Below are 7,240 nucleotides of genomic sequence, written 5' to 3' on the forward strand. Positions count from 1 at the left end.
CCCACCTGATTAAATGAGCAGTTTAATTTATTCTATATTCTAAAAGGACAATACCTATTCCAAGTTATAGCCTTTCATTATTGGACAATGGCCCTAAATTGTATGCCAGGTATTTGATTGCCAAATTACAAGTTTAGTTTTCATAGGCCAATGTTTTGTATGAGGAGCAGAAAGCACAAAGCAAAGCTTACTCTTTTATAGCCGGCTGCTATCCTCTTTATTCCCTTCTAGAGAAACACAATGGAAATATCACATTGTTGCTGAATTTATTGACAGTTCCTTGGTCTTGATCCTTGTGTACAAGATTTGGCTGCTTGAAGAGTATGTGCGTAATCTAGACAGAGCCCCAGGTTTAGATGTTTTCATAAAACTGACCCTATTATGATTCCGCTGGGAGCAGAGCCAGTAGAAATAGTCTTTTGACACAGCAGACCATTGTCTTTGGGGTTACAAAGGATTGTGTGTAGGTTTCCCTCTTTCAGACTTGGTTCTTAATGATCTGGTTGAGCTAACTTCAACCCCTCCCTCTTCTGGTATTGAGAAAAGTAGCACATTCTTTTTTCCATGAATATTATGGTTCTATTATTTTAAACAAGAAGTGACCTCAACAGGCCTCTTACCCTGCTGGCCAATTATTGTCCAAAAGAAAGGCCACTGATAAACCTTTTTGCCTTTTCTTTTTTTCTTTTTCCAAACAAGTGATTGTCTTTGTTAGATATTCTCATCTTTTAGCTGGCTTATAAATAACTAACAATCCCATACAACTTATTGCTATTTCCTTGATGTGCATTTCATAATGGCTTATCTTGAGACACACAATAGAAAATATTCTGCTCAAAGATAGTGATATTTTCAGTGCTATGTTGATTTTTATTTTGGCCAAAGCAGTGTCTAATTACCTTTGGCTTATTCGGGCTAATACTTGGGCATACTAAATGGGCATATTATTTGGGCCTACTAAATGGAATAGAACTTTGGGGCCTCCACTACTGTTTATCTGGGTCTGCAGTAGGTTCACAATAACTTTCTAAACATAATCCTAAGTAGTCTGTCTGCTCACCTCATGGGGGTTGGCCCGGCTGTCCATTGGATATGTGCCTTTATGAACTCCTCAGCTTCTGTAAGAGGATAGAACCCTAGCCCAGCTCTCGGTCTGTTCAGATAGTGGAGGATGGACTCAATGGCACAGGGAATAGCCATTCTCAATGCATTCGCCACATTTAATAACAAGTTTGTCACCAAAATAATGTTGATCAAAAGCTAAGAGGAACAATATTAAGAGAAGATTGCTAAGTTATCTGCCTCCATATATTCTAAATTATATAGCTAGATCAAAGCTGATCATTGGAAGCTGGAACACTGCTTTGGTTGTATTAGTCATTTCTGTCTTTCCTTCTTTCCAGAAACACATCCTTTCCCTGTACAGTGCTTGAGCACGTGCTGCCAGTCTACCTCAAGAATCACCTTAATAATGAGCCCTGTGGATCTTGTATGAATAGGGAGGAAGCTGTGGTGATTGTTCATTATGTCACCCACTTATGATGATCTCAAGGAGAGTTTTTGTCTGGTCTGGGTACCAAGAATAATTAGACTTCCTTGGGAAATTTGGATTGTTAGTGTATCATGGTTACTATGAATTGTATAACTGATAAGATTTCTCTTTTCATGTTGGCTGCCAGAAAATTTAGGGCCGGATTTATGGCCCACCCATTGGACATATGTGGGCTATTGTAATATGCATTTTTAGATTCATTCCTGGCTCTGTTTCATCTCTACTTTTGTTTTACTTTCTTCTCTTGCCCCACTTTTAACTGATGCTATTGGGTCATCTTCTACGTGTCTTATTATCGTCTACTTCAAATATTTTTGGGCTAGATCAAAGTATAAAATAAACACATGTACATAAATGAAATAATCTCAAATAGGGCTTTGAAGTGAATGCTGCTTCTATTGGAGAAGGAAACAATAGGGGCTTCCAGATGCAGGGAACAACATGAAAATCATATAAAGGAAGAGTAAATGGTTTTGACAAGGGATCTGATAGAAAAACATCTTCCTTATCATAGTTAAGGTGATATAGCAAAGCAACTCAACTGAGTTCTTTAAAATAGAACATGGGAAAAAGGAGCATTGTATAAAAATGAAATTGATTTTAATGTCTCAGCCTGATACATTTTATTTCAGGTATGAATTTGTGAAAATATTTTCATTGATTTACATTTGAGTGAAACCTAGAAGATCTCTGGAAATAAATCATTGCAATAAGAAAATCATATTAGTATCTTTTTGCTTAATACATCTTTATATTATTTAAATGTTTCAGAAAGAGTTAAATGACAGAATTCTTTCAATTTTATTCATGCCTTCCAGGGGGGTCATGCCTATATCCATTTGAGAAACAAATGTGGAAAAACTCTATACCTTATTATAAGAATAGATATAAATTGGGAATTCAGGGGAATAAGGATGGCAAAAATTCAAATAATTCAAAGATAAACATTATGCCTACCTTATTTACCTGGAAATATTTTATTTTCAAGGCTCTATTTTCATTGATTAGTTCCATGAAGTTAGGGGTTTATGTCAAATTGGTCACCACTCTATCCTAAGTATTCAGCCTATTGACCAGCATGTGGTAGAAAATCAGTATGTATTTGTTGAATGAATGAATGAATTAAATGAACATGAGGTGTAGACTATATTTTTATAATCAAGATGGAATTGATTTGACTTTGCAGAGGCAATGACAAGGACTGATATCCTATTCGAAGAATGAAAGTTAAGATAAAATGGCCTTTAGAGTCAATATCCCAGATTACCAGTTTTATAGATAATTTGAAAATATACCTCCACAGCATGAAAGTAAATGCCAAGATGACTGTTTTATTGAAAAATGGTCTTCCTTTTGGTGCTAGAATAATAAATACTGGTGCTAGGAGGACATGAAAGACCATCAGCTCCTTCCCTTGGAGGTGAGGGGCCAATGATTGAGAGGTGTTATCCTTTGACCAAAATCATCTATCCCCTCATTTCCACAAAAACTATGTGGCACGATGGTTATGCACACTCACTCTGGAGACAGTCCCTGTTAGAAGTCTGGCTCATCTGTAAGATGAGAATAACAGTTCCTATTTCATAGAGTTGTTTGGAGAATATGATAAAATAACGAATGCAAAGTATTTAGAATAGTGAATGGTATTAATTAAATCAAGAATTCCAAACTATGGCCAAGTTACGTTATTAGAAAGTGAGGCATAACTAGCTTAAGAGTTCAAAGCCAACTTCCCATATTACAATTACTCAGACTAATGGATTGTGTCGTCCTCTAAAATACCTAGACAGAGCGTCACGTGCACATCATTCCCTACCTTTCATATAGTGGCCCTTATGAAGACAGAGTCTGCCTGCATGGTTAGTAGGCACTAAAAAGGTCTGTTCATTTTACTTGAGTAATTATCAATAATATCCTTCAATGAAATTAATGTAGTATTCTGGGACCAAGACATTGTATATGCAGATGCCTTTAATGATTAATCCAGGTATTGAAACTATGAATCTTTTGCCCTTACTCAACTGTTTCAGAGGGGAATAATTTAGCCACATTGGCTATTTGTCTATATCAGTGTTTTTCAATCTTGGCAGTTTTGACATTTTGGGCTGGATATACTTTTATTGTGTGAGGTTGCACTGTGTATTATAGGAGGTTTAGGAGCATCCCTAATTTCTACCACTAGATATCAGGAACACCTGCCTTCCTCACCAGTTGTAACAATAAAAAGTGTGTTTAGAAATTGCTACATGTTTCCCAGAGAGCAAAATCATCCCCAGTTAGGACCACTGGGATAGATTTATATCAAATAGTACTGTTCTTCATTATATTGTATAATAAATCTCTTGACTATACTTTGAAATGAGATCATAGAGTCTTCTTTCTGAGGCAATTAAAAACAGAATGGTAATTCTCAGTTCTGGAATGGTCAGAGACTTTGGTCAAATTACCTTTTGAAGTATCTCTGCATTCTCTGGATTGAAGACACAGAAGCCCTGCATGCCTCCTTGGGGCAGCCCGTCTCCTTGCCTGCATGAATAAATACTTAACCCACAATCTCCACTTTTGTCTTTCCATGATGTATTATCAAAGGACATTTTAGTCAAATTACCGGTGAATATACAAATTTTAAGTAAAAATTACTGGTGAATAGTCACAAATCTTGCCTCCTTTAAAATGTTTTTATTTTGTTTATGAGTTTCCAATTTACCCAGGTTTCTTTATCAATCCCGGCTGCACAAACATTATGAGTCACTTCTAGGTCTATTAACTGTATAGCAGGACAGGAGGTTTGCAGGGACAGTGGCCATACACACATCTCAGAGCCTCTCTGCATATTAGCAGTGGCTATTACTCATGGCGCTTGGAACTTATTCTAGCATGGCTGCTATAGCAGACTCTAAGCACCCACTCCCACTCTCTCTAGCTGCCCCACCCCACAGATAATCAGAGCATTGTTCAGAACAATCCCAGAGCTGTTCAAAGAGCATTGCCCAGGGCCCAAGCGTTGCTGTTTATTTGTGGCACTAGATCAAGAATGATATGGCAGTAGCTTTTTGGATGTGTTTAGGAAAGACTTGTACTAACAGCACCTGAGGCTCTGGCCCTTCCTCACAGCCTTCTACTGTCACTGAAAACAATGCCACATGGATTTGAGGAGTATGGACGTGTTCTGGGAAAACATGCATCAGGAATGCACCCAAGGTCATAGCGGCCCCGGGGTTTGTTGGCACACCCTTTAGTCCTTCCCTGTTTCAGGTGTACGTCACAGCATATGTGAGGAAAAGTCAAGGTTGTGCATGCTTTGTTAGGTGCCTGTTGGGCTTATTGGTCACGGTGGGAATGGGGAATCAGGACAAAAGATGAAGAAGCTAAGAAAGCTCTAGAAGAACAAGATGTTTCCTGTCTCTACAAAGTGGCCCCCAGCTCCATCCAAAAAAAGTTTGAATGAAGACTCTTCCCAAATTCTGGTCAAACTTTAATAATTTTAAACATGTGCAATGTGAATGAATTAAAATAAATCATACTTAAGTAGTGTGGTGCAAAAGGATCCAAATTCAGAATATCTATAACTTCACAAAAATGGAAAAATACTAGCGGCAAAGAAGACTGGCTAAAGGAAGGGCCAACAATAAATGAACTCATAACCTTTTGCTAGGCTTGTGTTTCTGAGTTAAACACAGATAAAGCAGAATTGTGAACAAGATTTAGAAAGAACTCACAAAACAGGGCTCCCTCTTATTTAAACATTCTTTTAGCACTAAGTTTATATGGAGCATGGAAGAAAATTTATTTTGAACATAGTGACTCGTGTTGGCACAATGTTTTTATTGACTATTATTCCAAGCTATGGCTTTTATATTTTCCCATTCTCTTTGATATTTAATGAGTACATTTTAAAGAACATTTTTCCTATTTTATAGTCAGAGTACTAGCTCTAACAACTGAAAATTTGTAAAACTGTGCAATATAGCCCTTTCAACATGGTTCCATCAGTTATACGCCAATAAATAACAGTGATTTCAAGGATGATTAATCATAATCATTATAAAGCACTTTGGCCAAGCCAACATCTGTTTCCATGGATACGGCAGCCGGCCATCACAGTTCTGTAATTTATATGTTTTAGTTATTGTTCCCAGATGACTAAGAGGACCATTCTACACAACATGACCTTTTAACTTTAGGCCCCAGTGGGTTCTGTGGTTTGCTTGCAGCCTGGAGTCCTTTTGAGAAATTTTTGTTGAAAATGTGTGGAGATCTGAGGAAATGAAACAGAATTTCAAAGGTCTTCCCATCTTTGTTTCCGCCAAGAGGCAATGTGAAGAAAAGGACAGTGGTGACAATGTCAGTGACAAGTAACTAATAGTGCTGATGATATTATCAGGAAATCAGAGATCTAAAGAACTCACAAGGCACTGGGGAGGCTGAGGAGCAGAAGTGGAAAGGTGGTTCACACCCAGGTCTCCTGACTTTCAGGCATTAGCTCATCTTTTCTTCAATTATTTTAGACAAATATATTTTATTTTCTTTATTGAATGAAGACTTATTGAACCTTACTATCTGCCAAGCTCTCACTTCAATGCTGACAAGTTACTGGAAAGTCAATGGGAAGTCAAAATCTGTCCTTGTACCTGCTCATGTGGCTGAGACAGAGGCTAGTCACTAAGCTCACATTAAGCGAGTAATCACACATGCCAATGGACGGTTAAGCTGTGACAAGTGTTGAGTAGGTGTGATCTATCGTACCCCGAGGGCCTGTCACTGAGTATTAGGCCTACTTCCAGAGGTAAGAGCAGACTTCTTTGGGGCAGTGTCATCTGAACTGAGATCTGAGGAAGAAATTAACTATGTGAAAATCAGAGAAAAAAGCATGTCAGGGATCAACATGTGCAAATGCCTCATGGCAAGAGGAAGCAAGGTGAGTACTAACACTAAAAGGTGTGACAGGAGTATAGAAATCTGGGACATGGTGGTTACATAGGATCTGTGTAGCCCATAGTGAAAACATTCTGTCTCTGCAGTAGTTCCAGTGAGAACTGACCTGCAGCAGCCTCGCTTGATTGGGTTATATCAGAATCAGAAACAGTAGGTGGAGACTAGTGTTTAAAATCTCTTTCTAGGTTGGAAGATAGAAACACACTTTGCTTTGATAATTTAATTTTCTAAATGCCTCCTATAATTTGTTTCACCAATTTATTCTGTGAATGCTAGATCCTATGGACAAGACCTGAGGGTGTTCAGGTCTTGTCTGTCACTGACTAGTCTGGTTTCAAATACTGCAGGCTCATCGTCTGGGACGTTGGTCTCTTACCTGCAGAGCAGAGAGGCTATGCAGTGTTTTGCTGTTGTGGGGCTGAAAGAACCAGTGTAGTATGACCTTTTTCTTTCTGTATATAGGATTCAAAAATTATTTTTTTACTGTATTGGATGTATAAGAAACCACAAATGAAGTGCACCCACCTGCATTAATTTTTTATGCTGTGAACTACATTACCATATATTCAACAGTGCAAAAAACCACATATTTATTATCTCACAGCTTTTCTGCGTCAGGAGTCTACAAAATTGGGTCCTCTGCAGGGCTTCTATCAAGGTGTTCATCAAGGCTGCATTCTCATCTGGAGGCTCAACTGGGGTTCTGGAGGCTCTGCTACTTCAAACTTAGTAAGGTGGTTGGAATAATTCACT

This window comes from Mandrillus leucophaeus, unplaced genomic scaffold, assembly GCF_000951045.1.
Source record: "Mandrillus leucophaeus isolate KB7577 unplaced genomic scaffold, Mleu.le_1.0 Scaffold823, whole genome shotgun sequence".
NCBI lineage: Eukaryota > Metazoa > Chordata > Mammalia > Primates > Cercopithecidae > Mandrillus > Mandrillus leucophaeus.